The 20,639-nt window shown below is 41.4% G+C and overlaps 2 long non-coding RNA genes across 4 annotated transcripts; one reads left to right on the top strand and one right to left on the bottom strand.

Moving 5' to 3' along the window:
• Positions 1–3,404: 3,404 nt before the first annotated feature.
• On the bottom strand, positions 3,405–16,455 carry LOC146775996 (uncharacterized). 3 transcript variants are annotated; one of them, XR_014972141.1, is made up of 4 exons: positions 16,300–16,455; positions 13,529–13,577; positions 12,487–12,684; positions 3,405–4,378 (listed from the first exon to the last, which is right to left on the bottom strand). It is a non-coding gene; the product is annotated as an uncharacterized LOC146775996 (long non-coding RNA). The 3 variants fall into 3 exon arrangements; XR_014972140.1 differs by having other exon boundaries at positions 12,649–12,684; XR_014972142.1 differs by lacking the exons at positions 3,405–4,378; positions 12,487–12,684; positions 13,529–13,577 and adding an exon at positions 15,821–15,955.
• A 1,659-nt stretch (positions 16,456–18,114) lies between these two features.
• LOC146775995 (uncharacterized) lies at positions 18,115–20,200 on the top strand. The gene is made up of 3 exons (XR_014971988.1): positions 18,115–18,260; positions 18,593–19,689; positions 20,034–20,200. It is a non-coding gene; the product is annotated as an uncharacterized LOC146775995 (long non-coding RNA).
• The last annotated feature ends 439 nt before the right edge of the window (positions 20,201–20,639 follow it).

The raw sequence follows: 20,639 nt of genomic DNA, 5'->3' as shown, positions 1-20,639 counted from the left end.
TGATCGCTTCGGACGCTACATTGAGTGGACCGACCAACTCCAACAAGACCGCAGAAGTACTTCTGCACAACATCATAATCAGCCCCTTTATGTCTTTCATTGACCATTAGCCCACCCTTTCATTGTGCTTCAATGACTCAGTCATCATGATCATCATACGCGATAGCTCTTCCCCTCGCTTACAAAAAGATTTTTGTTAACTTCACTACCTGGCTTTCTAACATTGTCAACTAACAAAAAAATTCCCAGAGTGATATTTTAGTTAGAAGATACTGTAGTGCTAACAGAACCGTAGTGATGTATTGCGTTTTTTGATTAATATTTTTTAGGGGAGGCGTATCTGGCATCTAAAAACTAATACTGTTTTTTTTTTCTAGCCACTCAGAGTGCCAGTGACGCTGTCTCAAGTAACAATGCAGGAGGAGAGTCAGTTAGAGGGGGAGAAGCGGTGGCAGGGACAGGCAGTGGTAAGTTACATTGCTTGCCTATTGACAATTACCCTTATACTCACTAGCTACAAGGGCATCGTCATGACTAATGATCATAAACTCCCTGTTTTACCAGCTGCATGGGTGGTTGAGTTATGGCCTCTTTTATCTGCAACTCCTGAAAAGCTCACATAGGGAATGTGCAAAATGATGACTTGAGGGAAACGGGAAAGAACGGAAGGTTAAAAGAAAGGATGGGTGAAATGGTATATGAGTGAAAGGATGTGTGGGTGGGTAAAGGGATGCTTGGGTGAAAGGATGATTGAAAGAAAAGGTTTATACTAAATGGATAGATAGCGAATTAAAAAATGTAGTGAATGACTGGATGAGAGAAAGTAAAGTGTAAATCATGGTGGCTATGGGTGATTATAGAAGAAAGAAAGGATGAATGTATATTTGGATTGCTTGGATGAATGAGCAGGGGAGATCTTCTGAAAAGGAGCATGCTGCTCACCTACTTCGCATACTTTTTTTTATCCTTTTCAAAGCTATGGTTCAAAGTGGGAGTAATTTTTTTATTTTTGTTCTACTCCCTTGACTGACTGTATTTGTTAAGCAAGGCAGATATGTATCACACCCTCATCATTCATCAACGCCCTCCCTGCCCATGGCATTTCACTAGCCATGACCGAAGTGCAGTATGGTTCGAATTCCTGACTACAGTGTTGGCTTTGCAATGTGCGTCTGCTTCAGTTGATGTGGCATTTATAAAGTTTTCAATGAATTTGAAACCGAACACACAAGGTGTATTTCCTTTTGTCTACTCAGTCACCTCTTAGTGCTTCACTCCTTTATTCTTTCCTAATTTCTTCTGTCCCAGCCTACCAAAAAATTTAAAATTCCAATCTTGGCATGTACCACAATTTATTGTCATGTGAAGTGATTCCAAAATATATTTCATGATTTGCCATAACAGATTTTTTTTATACCTGTTCAGATTATGTATGGCTCTGCAATCCTTTGTCAGACAGACCAAAAATACACTGGACAATTAAGTTTTTGATCAGGGTCACCTTGTCACCCACTTATTGGAGGTGACACGATTTGCTAGCTTGTATATTTTATCTGGGTCTGTTTTTAATATATAGTTTATAACATAATTCTCGTTTTGTATGGGTGGATTTAATATCACTCCCCGTTGTTCATACTATTAGGATAAAATGGTGCCATGCTGAGAATCTCCCAGAGACAGCTCGCGTTCTAGCTGCCTCTGGCTAACCACACCTGGTTCCAATTGATTTCAGGTGCCACAGTACATGAGAACACTACCCGGCTTGCTCCCCCACTTCGAGAGAGCTGAGCATGCTTAGGTCATCCCGCACATATTTGCTATGGACATTGTAAGTACTGACTGACCACAGAGGCGTCCCTGACCCTTACACCTTTTTAGAAGATGGATCACATATTTGTCCATCATGCTAATCCTATAGATACTTTTCTGTTTGTTATACAGCACACATGGTTAGCATGCAGCTCTGCTTTGACTTGTCGAAGTCCAACTGCATTGCAATAGCGAGAGTTCAACCCTTGGGGGCACAGTGGTGTTTGTCACATTAAATTTCCCTGTTCAAAATATTTTTAGCAACATGTAAATGTGCACAGTGTAATGGCATGATTTGCAATGCAATGCATGCCACACCTATGAATTTTCATTGTGTGTATTTTCAATTTGCCTATTTCTATTGCAGGTAGTTTCTTATACACTGAAAGATATTTATATATATTTAGGCAGTTATCTCGTGATTGGAAAATTATATTATATGGTTCTTCACCATTCCAGTCACAGTGTAGATTAGGATATACTAGTTCTGAGGAATTGCCATCACATCCTGAGCTGACTGATTAGGGCATGAAACATGTTGACCCACCATCTATCATTGATCATCATTTCTGATGATAGCAAAGACGTTTTTAAGCTAGGCAAGGGAATTCATCTATTTAACCCTTTTTGGAGGACCTCTTGACCTAATTTTAACTGGCACTTCTTTGATACACATGTCTAAATAATTGTTACACCACTCTACACTACCTAGCCCCACACCTAGCCTTCTCAAAAAATCACAAACACCATACAGAAAAGACCTTGGTAAAGGGACACCTTGTGGGTGCCCGACGTGGAGCTCGCGCAATGATGAAGCATGACACGCACCTGGGTGTGTGAGGGCTCTTGCCCTTGAGAAGTAGCACTCCCTGCTGACTCCCTGGACTTTACTAACCTGCTCATAATTTTCCAACTGTTTGGCATAGGAACTGCTTACCCTTCTTCTCATGTTATAGTTATATTTGGAGCAGGTATGCTCTAAGTGCTCCTGGTCCCCTATTATATTGGGAAATATGTAAATTAAGGCACACCTCAATAAATCACACAGCCCTGGGGAAGAGGATTAGGGGTTTGACAAATGGATGGGAAAGGGGATTTGGGAAAAAGTTTGACAAAGACAAACACAACACTAGGACAATATTTATCTAGTTGATGATTTGCCAAAATTTGGCTCCCTGAATACTTTTTCCATCAACGTTTGCTCATGCCGTTGAATAGCTAGGTTTTGACTAAACTCAGTAAATTAGCTTGGTTGTTATGATTAGAGTTTTTGGAAGCTGCTGTGGCTTTTGTATGAAATAAAAAGCAAAAAAGGTGTGAACTGTCAACCCTTTGAAAGTATGGGAATTTCTTCAAGAAATTTGAATCACTGTCAGGAGGCGGAGACTAACAATGTTCCCACTGTCTGTAATTATGGATTTCTTTAGGATAGCTAGTCCTATGTATGAAATAATGTGCATGATGATTATAACAATACATTTCTTTATAATTTTCTAAATTCAAATAAGGATATATGTTATTCAAAGAGGCATATGCCTGTAAACAAGACATCATTCTTTTAATACTCTCAATGTCCCAATAGATCCAGGTAGTAAAACCTAATTTATTGAAACTTTTCCAACATAAGGCAATTGCAATGTCTCAGAGGTTCCCATAATCGGTTATGTAACCTTTTCCCAGGCTATTCCCCGGACACAGGATAAGCTGCAATGTTCACAGCGTAGAGACCTCTTCAGGCTCTGCGGGATGAAGAGTTTGGCTTTAGTTCATGAATCACAGTTAGTGCAATTTTTCTTGCAAGTAAGAAATGTCCATTCAGTAGTAGTAGAATGATGAGTGTCATTGACAACCATATGATGAGAGTAAAAGTTCCTAAAGCGATTCAGGCATAGGACCATGGAGGAATCATATATATTTTGTCACTAAACCATTGGCAAACATGAAGCAATCTATTGCAGTGAGTGATTGTAGAGGGGTTGAAAAATCTCCTGTGAAATAGCCAGGTCATTGTCACTGTTATCGAAAGGGTACCAGTTTACATGATGTAGCGTCAGGTGGAATTTCATAGTAAACCATGGAATTGTGTTGGAAAGTAGCCACTGTCATATTGGAAGTATCAACAGTGCTTGTTGCACTCAATGTTCTGCATAGCGTGTTTCACTCAAATTTCCTTGGCTGGAAACTAAAGCCAGTATTGTTACAGCTTTAATCAAGGGGTAGAGTGTTCAGAGTAAGAAAGTCTGGGAGGCACTACTCTGAATAATTCTTGGTTTCTGCAGCAGTTGACTGTAGGGGATTGGTAGTGCTTTTTAACATGGGCGATAAACACGCCTGTTTTTTCTTGAACCAGGCAAAGGAGGAAGCATAACAGTTCTGTTGCCTTTTACCCCAAGAAGAGAGACGGGTGATCTGTAGAATGGTTCAATAGCTAGCTTGTCATGGATTTTCTCTAGAGGAGGGACCCCATATTTGGAACCCACCTGTCAGCAGCAGTGATAACCTTCTCTTCACAGGTGGGGGCATCAGAGTGGTTTGTGTTAGACAGCGTATCTCTGACTCCTTCGTTATTCTGTAAAACATTCAAACATTTTTTCAGGTTAAATGTATCTTCATCAACCACCATCCCAGAATTATCTAAGCCATGCACATACATTGGAACTCCAAAGAGAACCTCGCATGTAGTGCGTACTCCCAATACTTTTACTAGGCATGTTACTTAATGCTCTCTGTGCTCTGAACAGGTTAGGGTAACAACTAAGACCTGCACCCTAGCTTTAAAAGCTTGTTTCTTCAGGCATTGGCACGCTTTAGATGGGTTGCTGAATTGCTGACAAACTCCCAGAGCAGACATAAAATCCCTGTAAGCCTTAGAGGTGAACACAGGACCATTATCAGAAAGAAATTAATGAACTGCCTCAATTTTCACTAGGCGCTACAAATCTATTACTACTGCTGGAGCACTTGCATTTCTCTGTGGCCAGACCTATAGGAGTCAGTTAGCTAAATGGAGGGGCCCGATGTGAGCCAATTAAATCACCCGAAAGGAGATATTTGAGATCATGAGGGAAGTTGGGGAGGGCCTTTTGACAATTGAGAGCTTAATTTGCTGACAAATGTCACTGTGCCTAACATGGTACTTAGTCTGTTTATACAAACTGGGATACCAGTAGTGTTGCTGTAGCATTACTACAGGTAATTTGTGCATGAGTACATGCCAAACCCTCAAGGGCTTCTTTGTTTAAATCTATTCTAGACCGACTACTATGTATTATTCTGCCTCCCTCTCCTGGTGTTGTAACTACAGGAATGTTACCTGAGTTAAGGGTGTAGGAGTATTTAGGGGGAAAACCTCCAGCAGGTTTACCAGCTTGGTTAGTTGCATTTATAGCTGTTAAGATATCTGTGTTGATCTTTATTTGAGATCTGGTTGGAACTGCTACTCTAACAGTCTGAATTGCAGCGTTTGCCGCTAGGACAGCTTCACAGATCCCTTAAGCATGAATAGAATCATGCTGATGGCCCAAAGTATGCTGTGGAGTCAAGCTAGTCTGGCTGATGAGAGGTGATGCCCCGAAACCAGTCCCAGCATGCTCGTTTCCAGTCCAGGGAGGACCTGGCTTTGCAGTTTGGGCTGGACTGCTCCCATGGGGAACAGGGTCAAGACTGATTTGCATATGGCTGGGTCGGAGCTAGAATGGCATGGGGAGCAAAAAAAAGATGAATTTAGGCCCAGATCTCTGTACTGGGGTGAATGTTTGACATAAAGTAGAATTCTGTCCATCAATTGTTCTTTTTGCATTGGTCACCCCGAGTGGGAAGGGTATGCCCAGAGGTGGGTTCCGTGCGCTCCATGCCACCAAGCTAGTCTGGCTGATGAGGGGTGATGCCCCGAAACCGGTCCCAGGATGCTTGTTTCCAGTCCATGTAGGACCTGGCTTGGCAGTCCAGGCTGGAATGCTCCCTCGGAGAATAGGGACAAGACTGATTTGCATATGGTGGGTCTGAAATGGAATGGCATGTGGAGCATGAAAACAAATGGATTTAGACCCATATCTCTGTACTGGGGTGAATGTTTGACATCGTTCAGCATCCTGTCCATTAACTGTTCTTTTTGCATTTGTCACTACGAGTGGGACGGTATGCCCAGACAATGGTTCCATGCTCGCCATGCCACTGGAGTCAACCTAATCTGGCTGATAAGGGGTGATGCCCCGAAACCAGTCCCAGGATGTTTTTTCCAGTAAGGGAGGACCTGGCTCGGCCGTTCGGGCTGGACTGCTCCCATGGGGAAGAAGGTCAAGACTGGTCTGTATGTGGCTGTGTCTGAACTGGAATGGCATGGGGAGCAAAAAAAATATGAATTTATGCCCAGATATCTGTACTGGGGTTACTTTTTGACATTGTGCAGCATTCTGTCCATCAATTATTCTTTTTGCATTTGTCACCTCGAGTGGGACGGGTATGCCCAGACGTGGGCCCTGTTCTCTCCATGCCCTGAAGTCAAGCTAGTCTGGCTGATGAGGGTTGATGCCCCGAAACCAGTCCCAGGATGCTTGTTTTTAGTCCAGGGAGGACCTGGCTTGGCAATGTGGGTTGAACTGATTCCATGGGAAAAAGGGTCAACATTGATTTGCATATGGCTGGCTCTGAACTGGAATTGCATGGAAAGCAAAAAAAACGATGGATTTAGGCCCAGATCTCTGTACTGGGGTGAATTTTTGACATTGTGCAGCATTCTGTTAATCAATTGTTCCTTTTGCATATGTCACCCTGAGTGGGACGGGTATGCCCAGACATGGGTCCCGTGCTCTTCATGCCACTGGAGTCTTGCTAGTCTGGCGGATGAAGGGTGATGCCCCGAAATGGGTCACAGGATGCTTGTTTCCATACCAGGGAGGATCTGGCTTGGCAGTTTTGGCTGGACTGCTCCCATGGGGAACAGGGTCAAGACTGATTTGCATATGGTTGGGTCTGAACTGGAATGGCGTGGGTAGCAAAACAAATGGGTTTAGGCCCTGATCTCTGTACTTGGGTGGATGTTTGACATTGTGCAGCATTCTGTCCATCAATTGTTCTTTTTGAATTTGTCACCCCGAGTGGGAGGAGTATGCCCAGACGTGGGACCTGTGCTCTCCATGCCACTGGAGTCAAGGTAGTTTGGCTGATGAGGGGTGATGCCTCGAAACCGGTCAGAGGATGCTTATTTCCAGTACAGGGAGGACCTGGCTTGGCAGTTCAGGCTGGACTGCTCCCATGGGGAACAGGGTCAAGTCTGATTTGCACATGGTGGGGTCTGAGCTGGAATGGCATGGGGAGCATAAACACATGATGAATTTAGGCCCAGATCTCTGTACTGGGTTGAATTTTTGACATTGTGCAACATTCTGTACATCAATTGTTTTTTTTGCCTTTGTCACCCCGAGTGAGACAGGTATGCCCATACGTGGGCCCTGTGCTCTCCATGCCCTGAAGTCAAGCTAGTCTGGCTGATGAGGGGTGATGCTCCAAAACCAATCCCAGGATGCTTGTTTCCAGTTCAGGGAGGACCTAGCTTGGCAGTTCGGGCTGGACTGCTCCCATGGGGAACTGGGTCAAAACTGATTTGCATATGGCTGGGTCTGAACTGGAATGTTATGGGGAGCAAAACAAATGATGGATTTAGGCCCAGATCTCTCTTCAAGGGTGATGTTTGACATTGTGCGGCATTCTGTCCATCAATTGTTCTTTTTCCTAAGTGTGCATCACATGAGCCAATGGAACATCTACCTTTCCCCAAAGCTGTTTATTCTTGAAAGGTGTTCCCTTTGAATCCTTGAAACCATTAATCTGCCAATGCTGCAAACTGACATTGTAGCCTTGCACACAGAATGACGAGTCAGACACAATAAGTGTGGGAACTGATGAGACAGCCTTTTGTAATGCAAGTAGCAGTGCATGTAATTCTGCATTTTGTTCAGTACTATCACCTAATATTTTTGTGTGGGTGCGCTGCGGGATAAAATCACCACCAACTTGTACTGCTGCGCTGGCTGCAGAGTATTTCTATTTATGTACAACAGCAGGTTGGGCAGGGCCATCTGTATATAACATGCTCTAGTAAGATTCAATGGGTAATGTGTTTGGAGTTGGAGCAGTATCATTTTCTTATTGGAGAAAAGCTTGTGTATGAAGAGAAGGTTCATATTGAAGCTTTCCATCCACTGTACTCACGGAAGGGGCCCACAGCACCCATCTCGGTTGTAGGGCTGGAGCAATAGAAATGCTTGCATTGATAGCTGCTACTAGTACTGGTACGGGAGAAAAAAACAATGATACATTTTACGTGCACCAAAGGGTGCTCCTTTAGAATAGCTGTTTGTACAGTCATCAGAATTATTTTGATGGAAGCAAAACATGCTTCAGGCAAGGAATAAAAGGGAGGCTTGTGTTTAATAGGGACAATCTGTCACATGGGTGTATCCATAGTGACTGGGAATGAGTCTGATAAGTAGGTTGATATTATTGTCCCTAGTTAGTAAATATTAAGTCTCAAGCATGTCTGTTTTTAGAGCACGCAAGATATCACTATATGTGTTCAGCCATTGTTTAGAAGAAAACATGGGAGAAATCAGGTCATGCAAGGGCTTTACTCTCTTAGTGTAGTGAGGCAGATAAGTACGTCCAAAGTTAAGAAACTCTAACAGGGATTGCAACTTTTTTAGTTTCTCAGGAGGCTGCAAGGAAGTGCACTTCTGAATAAAGTCCGGAGCTAGACGCTTACTCTCACTGGATAACTCATATCCCAAGAAGGTCACCGTGAGGTAGGCAATCTTAGATTTTTTTTAAATTAGTTTTGTAACCATGTGTGGTCAATATGGTCACTATTCTGTCTACCTTGGCTAGGTATAGAGACAAATCGTCATTAGTAAGATAGATATCATCAATATTTGACAATATGACAGGACCTTGGTGGAAGATCTCCAGTATTCGTACAGAGAACAAGCCATGACTGTTCTTATAGCCCATGGGCAAATGCTGGAATGAAAACAGCACTTTATCAAAACTCAAAGGGGTTAGATACTCACTTCCATGAGCTATGTTTTGACTAAAAAAGCCATTGGAAATATACAGGGTCAATTTTTTTTTTTTATCACCAGGTTGGTTATTAAACCTGTGCTATGTGCGCTTTGTATTGCATAAGTTTGTGTATGTACATTCAAATTCCTATTGACTAGGACTACCCATTAAGAACTGTTGATTTGGAGATGGTAGGTAAGGAACTATTATGCCTTGGTACTGCAACTGAACTAATATTGCTTTTATACAGCATTTTCTTTTGGCTTTAAAGGTTATTGTGCTTTTGATTTGCTGTGTAAGGGAACATGTGGACTAGAGTATTCATCCCATCCCACTTGATTGCTATATAAGACTGGAGCTTGTCGCACAGCCCATTCGCTGGCTTTAATTTACCTGAAATCTTCTGGTACTATAGAAGAGAAGGGTGTCTTCCTCCTCCCAGGGTGCTTACCTAATAAAGACTGGAGGCCCGTCTTCTTCCGCTAGGATGATGTCATATTCATCAGATTATTGTGACCAAAAGACTGCTTTAATAATACATGGGATGTACCCTTCAATGTGTATGTTTGGATGTATGTCGTTACAACGCACACTTTTACAACGCATGCACTTACAACACATTTTTTACAACGCAACATCCATTACAACGCATTCCATTACATAGCATGACACTACAACGCATTTTTAAAAACTACCTTTACAACGCATTCCATTACATCGCATACTACCTTTACAACGCATACCATTACAACGCATAATATTAAATTGCATTTAAGGTAAGTATTAGATAGTACAGGGGTAAAAATTACTTTTCTAACTCCAGGGGGTGCAACAGTAAGGTAAGTGTTGGGTAGTATAGGGGTAAAAATTACTATTCTAACTCCAGGGGGTGCAACAGTAGGGTAAGTGTTGGATAGTATAGGGGTAAAAATTGCTATTCTAACTCCAGGGGGTGCAACAGTAGGGTAAGTGTTGGATAGTATAGGGGTAAAAATTACTATTCTAACTCCAGGGGGTGCAACAGTAGGGAAAGTGTTGGATAGTATAGGGGTAAAAATTACTATTCCAACTCCAGGGGGTGCAACAGTAGAGTAAGTGTTGGATAGTATAGGGGTAAAAATTACTATTCTAACTCCAGGGGGTGCAACAGTAGGGTAAGTGTTGGATAGTACAGGGGTAAAAATTACTATTCTAACTCCAGGGGGTGCAACAGTAGGGTAAGTGTTGGATAGTATAGGGGTAAAAATTACTATTCTAACTCCAGGGGGTGCAACAGTAGGGTAAGTGTTGGATAGTGTAGTGTAATATTATGCGTTGTAATGGTATGCGTTGTAAAGGTAGTATGCGATGTATTGGAATGCGTTGTAAAGGTAGTTTTTAAAAATGCGTTGTAGTGTCATGCTATGTAATGGAATGCGTTGTAATGGATGTTGCGTTGTAAAAAATGCGTTGTAAGTGTAGTGCGTTGTAAAAGTTGCGTTGTAAATGTTGTTCCCCCTATGTTTAGATTGTAAACTCTATCAGGAGTATATTAATGTTTATCTGGTGTCTCAATCTGTATAAATCATCATTCTCATCCAGAAACCTCTAAAGAGTCTAATTTACTATCATGACTTCTAGCTGGACTGGCATATTTCTTAGTAAGTCCTGCTATTTTCTTTTTCTTTACTGGGGTTTTAGAGCCCAATCATTTCTCTTCCCTCTTTATGCTGACGTCAGTCTCACATCCTGCTTTACTTTTCCTACTGTACTCATCCTTTCTTCCGTACTTCGATCGGTTCCCCTTCTCTGTTCTTTTACTGTCAGTGTCCTAAAAAGAATGTGAAGAGCAGCTATCGGAATACTGCAGGTTTGTTGTGGTTTTTTGTGGCTTCTTAAGCTATAACCACCCATGCCTGAATCCCGAGATACATGTGATCAAGTTCGTCCTTTATCTTCATCTTTTTTCATTCCTTCCATTTCAGATTTCTCTGTAATGGAATTGTCAGTTTAATTTTAGGATTTAAATGTGGCTTAACTAGACGAGCACTTAAGGTTCTCTGTCTACAGAGATATACATTTACGGTATTATTTTTAGTAGTTGCCATTCACAGTCTTGAATTGGAATTGCTTTAATTCTTGGACATATAGCCAGAGCTAAAGCCCCTCCCTCAATATTGCTTAGAATGATAGAGGACACTGTAGAGAAGTTGCACATTTGTTTCATTCTTAAGTCTAGAGCTGGATCAGCTCTGAGCTCATTCTGTACCTGTCTAAGTACATCAGGGAGGACTGCCAATGAAGGCTTACCATGCATACTAGTGTAAATGCATGCAAAGATGCTAACCCAGGTGTAGGTACCATTCAACAAGAGAGACAAACATTCAGTATTCTGTGTTTGTCTTGGGGGGTAGTGCATGGATACACTGCTTCTAATTGATTGGTCTTGAGATCAATCCAGAAAACCATTTCATCACCCATTGTGGTTTATTATCCCATGATAGTGCTAATAGTCTCAGAGGCCCCAAACATAAATGTCTGTGTATGTGGCAATATATCACTAAACCAATTCTGGTGTTTTTTGTAAGTTAAAGGTATTTCGAAATCTTGGTATACCCTATAATATGCCAGTAGATCTACGGCTGTGAATTTTTTAAACTACCCTGAAGCAGCATTAATAGGCTCAAACTCCACCCATGAGTAAAAGTTCTCAAAGACATATGCTGGATGTGCAGCTGTTACAAAGGCAACTACCACCCTCATGTGGGACACCTTGAGCTTTGAGATGCTGAGTGACTGCTTCCCTGCAATTGACCCCTATCACAGTGCGTGCTGCCATAGTGAATAGATTCAATTGAAAATTGGAATCAAAGAATTAGAAAACCCACAGAAAGGGCTTTAACCTTTAATGAGTCAAGCTGACAAATCTACGGAAATAGGGGCTCCCTTATCCCCATAATAACTATTGACGTCTCTGTAATGATGAAGGTGAAAGACAGGTTATTGTAGCCCTGCAGAACACTAATCAATGTGTTATTAAAATAGAGTGATTGCTTTTGGGTTGCAATCCCTAGAAAGGGATCAGGGGCTCTGTGGTAATAGTAACAAACATATTAAACTATTCACAATATCACATTTACACTGCACTAAGAAGAATTAACACTTTTAAGAAAAAATATTTGTTACTTCAGGAACGATCTGTTTCTTGGTACATCTAAAAGAACTACACAGAATATTATGAAAAGAACAAGAAGAAACGGTATTATAGAGTTTTACAGAGCATGAACTCGACCCAAAGAAATCATGTATCAGAGCACTTTACATGAGCAATAGTTTTGTTATAGATGGACACATTCATTTTTTAATAGGCAAGGGGAGATTAAGTGAATCATAGGACGTTGAGCATCGTTGCGAAGACTCAAACCCAGTTCCCCAGCTTCGAGGTCGATCGCTGTAGCCGTAAGGCCACATCCTCTCCCCAACATTAATAATGAGAATTAGATTAACATTTCTTATATGTTTAATATGTCATCCAGAGCGTAACACCCTCAAGTCTACTGCTATGAGCTACACAAAGAGAGCATGGAAGGCAGATCAATTTGTGGTCTAGACTTTCTTAGGAAGAAGTGAAGCACTGCATACCTTGTTGACGGCAAAAGCTGTCTTTATCAGCGAAGGCGTGAGGACAGCGTTCCCCGTGAGGATCAAACCAATGCTGCAGTAGCAGTCAGTCTTCTTCGGGGATTTGGCTCTTTAAGAATCCCAAGGTAGTACACTAGGAAGAAGTAACTGATGGAGACTTACCGGTGCTCCCACAATAATTTGCAACCGATTCCCAACCTATATTGCAAACAGAAGTAATAGTAGGTGAGACAGAAGAAGGATACATAGAGGAAATAAAAAACTCTACTCCCTACAGGAAGAGACAGTGAAGCAGAGGAAGAACTACAGGAGGAGGAGCCAGAAGGAGCAAGGAGTCCGAAAGACGTGAGGGAGATGCCAAAGTTTGGGTTGGGTTATGGAGGGAATAAAAAGATGGCACAACAAACTGGAGTTTGCTGTGCTCACCGAAGGGTCTCCTGAGGACAGAGACCTCTAAAGTGGCACTCGCTCCTGCCACACTCCTGGAGGAGCCTGGCTAGCCCAGATGTATGTAAGGGTATAAGGGTGATAAGGGTGAAGGGCGCAGATGGGGGAATTAGCTGCGAAAATTAATCAGAGAGGGGGTGAAGAAAATTCTATAAGGAGAGTGAGTAAGGGAAAATTTAGCTATGAGGCAACGAGAGCCTCGAGACAGGGTCAGAAATGTCTTGGAGCTCTGTAACTAAAGGATACAACGGGTAATGCTAAGATAAACTAAGCAAATTAAGGCAAGATGATTTCAGTTGGGAATTTCTTTTTTTTAAATGTGTTTGTAGAGTTCTTTAAGTTTCTTCTCTGTACTCCTCACCCAAATTATGACCAAAGTCCTACATAGTAGAAGGGAACAAAGAAACTCCCTATAGCCAGGATCTGTAAGGAGAAAAGATCTCTGTTGAACCCAAAAACAAACTAGGACAGGAAAGAGTCAATTAACTAGGCACCGGACGAAGCAAAGAGAAGGCACAGGGAGAGTTCAGGAAGGTAGAGGTCAGAGAGAAGACAGAAAGGCTAATTAAAATACACCAAAATATATTGTACTAACCTGTGCTTTGTGTATTCTTTCTGAGGGACCCCAGATGAGATAACTCCACCTGAAAAGGGAAGACGAGAGGGAAAGTAAAAGAAGGGGTGAGCACAAGACCTCTTCCAGACAATCTTTGGGGGGGAAGAACCCTGTTAAAAGACAAAGATACTTATCCTCACTGTGAGAGCTGTTACAGATGTAAAAATAAATCCCCAGACTGACAATAACCTTCAAACTTCAGGCGAGATGTGTGAAGTTGCGAAGTGTGAAGTGTGCTAGCAGAAGACACAACCGTCTCTGGCAGAACTCTAGCAATAATCTGGCAAAGAACCTCTCCTGACAAGTGGTCAAATGGCAGTCCTAATATGCTAAATCTTATCAGAAATTGGAATTTCTAACATAAGTTCAGGAATGCCTGATATAGATTATGTGCATCAATGTGCGCATCCAAGATGTTTCCTTATGAAAATATGAGGTAAAAGGATTTCAATTCAGGTTACACTATTTTGGCTAAATGTCTGTTCTTATTGAACATTGACCTGATGAAGAGTAGACATTGGCCCAGACAAATGTCGTATCAAGTTTTACATCTATGTCATTAATCGAATGGCTTGATGCCTTTCTACTCATATCAGAACTAAATGCATTGCAGATAGTGAGAAAGACAAGTTTTTGTTAGTCTTTCTACCAGCAGAACCCTTTGAGAACTGTTCACTCAAACTATCAAAAATATCCTCAAGATCTTTTTTTTGATATAGTGATTTTATGCTTAAATAAATATTAGCACTTTCGGGGATATTCCCAAATGAGCTCACATTGCATATGTGGGGAGAGGATGTAGCCTAACAGCTAGGGCGCTCAATGTCAAATCTGGGGAACCAGGTTTGAGTCTCGACAATGACGCTCAACATCCTGTGATTCTGGGCAAATCACTTAATCAAAAAAAGGAATGTGTCCTTTTGTAAGCAACTGGTGCTCATGTAAAGTGCTCTGATACCCAATACCTTTGGGTCAAGTTTGCGCTATATAAAACTCTGGAAAAAAAATATTTTGGAGATTGTGGGCACTATGATCAGACTAGGCTTTTCTCCTTTGTTGAGCAAATGAGTTCCTTGGGGTTGCCGTTGTTTGACTTAGAGACGTGTAGGCTTCGCTTCCTTAACAGGTTGTTCATGTTCAATTTGAGAGCACACTGAGATCTTTTTGATCAACCCGATGTCACAACAAAGGTAGGCCTAACTTTCACCTTCAAGTCTAGTCCTAATAAGGCTAGAACCAAAAGGACTGGATAACTCTCTTGTGCCAGTTTGGCCAGGGGCAATAAAGGTTGTTTGAATCGCTATGCAGAAAAAAAATTCTCAGCATGGACCAGCATTCTTCATGCTTGTTTTGTTTGCCCTTCGTGGGTAGATGAGGACACCACAGTGTTGTTATATGGTATAGCAGGAGATGTTTTTCCATGTAATAAGATGTATTAAGAGTGAAGTTTTTTTTTGTCGACCACCAGCTCACCAGTGGAGGTAGTGTGAGCATACAAAAGTGCTTGTGATTGCCTATTTTATTTGGTTCTAATGTGGTGGTAGATGTAGTACTTTGGACCACTTATTTGACTGGTGAGTGACAGGATGGCCCAGATTAGTGCTGAGACAGAATGAGTGCAGGGAAGTAGACCTGGTAGATCTTCATTGCATGTAGATTTCAAGGTGCATTCTGGTATCCTTATCCTTTAACTTAGTAATTCCTATGCTGTTTCCTTCTGATACAGCCGCTTCAGCTGCATCATTTACTTTATCTACTATCTCCAGCAATTCTGTAACAATGTCTGAAGCAATAGATGCTGCTATGGGTATGGGTAAAACTGATTTTGAAATATGCATTTCCTTTGCTGTCTATATTATGGTAGACTTTGGCATATCTTCCTTCTTCTCTTTCTTTTCGTGTATGTCTTTTATTGCAAGTAGATTACATGATAGGAATGCACACCTTCCCTTGTGATATTCTTTTGTAGCTTGTGATACAATCTATTCACTTACATAGATGCGTGCAGACAGCTTTTGTGAACCGCCCCGTTCACAGTTATGCTGAAGCGAAAAAATAGGGGACAAACTAGCGCACCCTCCTGTCGCACAGCTGAGTGGGAGTCTTCCCTCATAGTTACACATTCTTTTAGAAGTTGTCCATTTTCACCATTTTTAAGACCATCTTAAACTTCATGATTATGTGATTCGTTATTCTATTTTTCTTCCGAACTTCATAAACCACTGCTGAGACAGCGAAATTCAATCCTGTTTCTTTATTTCTTTTTTTCAAATGTCCACTGAGTGCTCATAAGGCATTTCGCAGTAACACGTTAAAATAAAGTTCAGAATCAAACGTTGCAGTAAAGATGACTCATTTCTTATGCCCAATGCATTTCGAGCCTAACTGGCTCTTCGTCAGGGGTCTCTCTAACATAAAAGACACATCTAGCTTAACCATTCACTGCTGACAAACCATATTTAAACCTAACAAAACATAACGAGATGTTCAAGTGTTATTCCCTCTACCCTAGTTCCCCCTCCCCTTCTATCTCAAATACCTTGAAGTCCAAATGTTCCCAGACCCAGACAAATCCCTGTCCCTCCCACTCTCCCTCCTGACTACCTCGTTTCTTGCTGAAATAAAATGTGAACAACCATTTATGTAACCCTCAAAACAAATACCTTAGTTAGTACCCCAATTCAACTCATAATTCTCGCTTATGACCACTGTACTCCTCTCTCTTAGTTGATTAAGCACGTCTTGCCTACCTAATGCGAGTCTCCATCTGTAGCCTTAGCTTCATCGCGCTCCTCTCTCTTCCTGATGCCATTAACCATACTGCCGGTCAACCGTTGAATTTTATGAGATAAGAACCTCCCCCGTGTGTATCCAATCAAGTGTGAATCCTCTCAAAACCAAACCACATGACCCGTGATTCCTGCAGCTGTACTAAATGATCTAACAACCTAACCTAAACTGCAGATCCCATAATGCCCTCCTCTACCTTATGGCTCACCTGAAACAAACCTTAATAAACAGAAACCCACCCAAAAAAATTCGGTGAACAAAAAATTACATAGTGAACAGAGAAATAAAAATGATAATAAATAACGTTACATTCATATTAAATTATGTGCAAAAAATCACTTGCTCTAACACCCAGTTCCCTCGAACGGAGAACAAAAATCCCACGTTAACAGTCCAATGCGTCCACTGTTGTGATGTGTTTATATGGATGTAATCATCTCTTCGTGAAATTCACTTCCTGCTTAGTCGCTGTCTCATTTGGTGATAGAAATTCCACTACCATTACTGTTGCTTTGTATTCCGTTTTTTCATGGGGTGCAAACCAAGTTGGGACGGTACATTTCTTGGAAAGAGATTACTTGATAGGAATGCACACCTTCCCTTGTGATATTCTTTTGTAGCTTGTGATACAATCTATTCACTTACATAGATGGGTGCAGACAGCTTTTGTGAACCGCCCCGTTCACAGTTATGCTGAAGCGAAAAAATAGGGGACAAACTAGCGCACCCTCCTGTCGCACAGCTGAGTGGGAGTCTTCCCTCATAGTTACACATTCTTTTAGAAGTTGTCCATTTTCACCATTTTTAAGACCATCTTAAACTTCATGATTATGTGATTCGTTATTCTATTTTTCTTCCGAACTTCATAAACCACTGCTGAGACAGCGAAATTCAATCCTGTTTCTTTATTTCATTTTTTCAAATGTCCACTGAGTGCTCATAAGGCATTTCGCAGTAACACGTTAAAATAAAGTTCAGAATCAAACGTTGCAGTAAAGATGACTCATTTCTTATGCCCAATGCATTTCGAGCCTAACTGGCTCTTCGTCAGGGGTCTCTCTAACATAAAAGACACATCTAGCTTAACCATTCACTGCTGACAAACCATATTTAAACCTAACAAAACATAAAGAGATGTTCAAGTGTTATTCCCTCTACCCTAGTTCCCCCTCCCCTTCTATCTCAAATACCTTGAAGTCCAAATGTTCCCAGACCCAGACAAATCCCTGTCCCTCCCACTCTCCCTCCTGACTACCTCGTTTCTTGCTGAAATAAAATGTGAACAACCATTTATGTAACCCTCAAAACAAATACCTTAGTTAGTACCCCAATTCAACTCATAATTCTCGCTTATGACCACTGTACTCCTCTCTCTTAGTTGATTAAGCACGTCTTGCCTACCTAATGCGAGTCTCCATCTGTAGCCTTAGCTTCATCGCGCTCCTCTCTCTTCCTGATGCCATTAACCATACTGCCGGTCAACCGTTGAATTTTATGAGATAAGAACCTCCCCCGTGTGTATCCAATCAAGTGTGAATCCTCTCAAAACCAAACCACATGACCCGTGATTCCTGCAGCTGTACTAAATGATCTAACAACCTAACCTAAACTGCAGATCCCATAATGCCCTCCTCTACCTTATGGCTCACCTGAAACGAACCTATTCGTTTCAGGTGAGCCATAAGGTAGAGGAGGGCATTATGGGATCTGCAGTTTAGGTTAGGTTGTTAGATCATTTAGTACAGCTGCAGGAATCACGGGTCATGTGGTTTGGTTTTGAGAGGATTCACACTTGATTGGATACACACGGGGGAGGTTCTTATCTCATAAAATTCAACGGTTGACCGGCAGTATGGTTAATGGCATCAGGAAGAGAGAGGAGCGCGATGAAGCTAAGGCTACAGATGGAGACTCGCATTAGGTAGGCAAGACGTGCTTAATCAACTAAGAGAGAGGAGTACAGTGGACATAAGCGAGAATTATGAGTTGAATTGGGGTACTAACTAAGGTATTTGTTTTGAGGGTTACATAAATGGTTGTTCACATTTTATTTCAGCAAGAAACGAGGTAGTCAGGAGGGACAGGGATTTGTCTGGGTCTGGGAACATTTGGACTTTAAGGTATTTGAGATAGAAGGGGAGGGGGAACTAGGGTAGAGGGAATAACACTTGAACATCTCGTTATGTTTTGTTAGGTTTAAATATGGTTTGTCAGCAGTGAATGGTTAAGCTAGATGTGTCTTTTATGTTACAGAGACCCCTGACGAAGAGCCAGTTAGGCTCGAAATGCATTGGGCATAAGAAATGAGTCATCTTTACTGCAACGTTTGATTCTGAACTTTATTTTAACGTGTTACTGCGAAATGCCTTATGAGCACTCAGTGGACATTTGAAAAAATGAAATAAAGAAACAGGATTGAATTTCGCTGTCTCAGCAGTGGTTTATGAAGTTCGGAAGAAAAATAGAATAACGAATCACATAATCATGAAGTTTAAGATGGTCTTAAAAATGGTGAAAATGGACAACTTCTAAAAGAATGTGTAACTATGAGGGAAGACTCCCACTCAGCTGTGCGACAGGAGGGTGCGCTAGTTTGTCCCCTATTTTTTCGCTTCAGCATAACTGTGAACGGGGCGGTTCACAAAAGCTGTCTGCACGCATCTATGTAAGTGAATAGATTGTATCACAAGCTACAAAAGAATTTCACAAGGGAAGGTGTGCATTCCTATCAAGTAATCTCTTTCCAAGAAATGTACCGTCCCAACTTGGTTTGCACCCCATGAAAAAACGGAATACAAAGCAACAGTAATGGTAGTGGAATTTCTATCACCAAATGAGACAGCGACTAAGCAGGAAGTGAATTTCACGAAGAGATGATTACATCCATATAAACACATCACAACAGTGGACGCATTGGACTGTTAACGTGGGATTTTTGTTCTCCGTTCGAGGGAACTGGATGTTAGAGCAAGTGATTTTTTGCACATAATTTAATATGAATGTAACGTTATTTATTATCATTTTTATTTCTCTGTTCACTATGTAATTTTTTGTTCACCGAATTTTTTTGGGTGGGTTTCTGTTTATTAAGGTTCGTTTCAGGTGAGCCATACGGTAGAGGAGGGCATTATGGAATCTGCAGTTTAGGTTAGGTTGTTAGATCATTTAGTACAGCTGCAGGAATCATGGGTCATGTGGTTTGGTTTTGAGAGGATTCACACTTGATTGGATACACACGGGGGAGGTTCTTATCTCATAAAATTCAACGGTTGACCGGCAGTATGGTTAATGGCATCAGGAAGAGAGAGGAGCGCGATGAAGCTAAGGCTACAGATGGAGACTCGCATTAGGTAGGCAAGACGTGCTTAATCAACTAAGAGAGAGGAGTACAGTGGTCATAAGCGAGAATTATGAGTTGAATTGGGGTACTAACTAAGGTATTTGTTTTGAGGGTTACATAAATGGTTGTTCACATTTTATTTCAGCAAGAAACGAGGTAGTCAGGAGGGAGAGTGGGAGGGACAGGGATTTGTCTGGGTCTGGGAACATTTGGACTTTAAGGTATTTGAGATAGAAGGGGAGGGGGAACTAGGGTAGAGGGAATAACACTTGAACATCTCGTTATGTTTTGTTAGGTTTAAATATGGTTTGTCAGCAGTGAATGGTTAAGCTAGATGTGTCTTTTATGTTACAGAGACCCCTGACGAAGAGCCAGTTAGGCTCGAAATGCATTGGGCATAAGAAATGAGTCATCTTTACTGCAACGTTTGATTCTGAACTTTATTTTAACGTGTTACTGCGAAATGCCTTATGAGCACTCAGTGGACATTTGAAAAAATGAAATAAAGAAACAGGATTGAATTTCGCTGTCTCAGCAGTGGTTTATGAAGTTCGGAAGAAAAATAGAATAACGAATCACATAATCATGAAGTTTAAGATGGTCTTAAAAATGGTGAAAATGGACAACTTCTAAAAGAATGTGTAACTATGAGGGAAGACTCCCACTCAGCTGTGCGACAGGAGGGTGCGCTAGTTTGTCCCCTATTTTTTCGCTTTTATTGCAAGTAACCATTCTGCATGTACCTCATGCATTCCGTCAAAATACTCAGCTGGCATATGTATTGGGCATTCAGCTATATAGCAGCACTATAAGAGACGTTGTGTAAATATAGTATTATGAAGGCCAGTTTGTGATTCAAAAACAGTACAATGTGAGACTTCTTGCTGTGCCCTGAAACATCTCTAGACACTTTTCTCATCTTGCCACAATACAGGCTGGAGGAAATAAAGAGGTAGTTGG

This window comes from Triturus cristatus, chromosome 12, assembly GCF_964204655.1.
Source record: "Triturus cristatus chromosome 12, aTriCri1.1, whole genome shotgun sequence".
NCBI lineage: Eukaryota > Metazoa > Chordata > Amphibia > Caudata > Salamandridae > Triturus > Triturus cristatus.
This window is presented reverse-complemented; position numbering and strand designations above follow the sequence as displayed.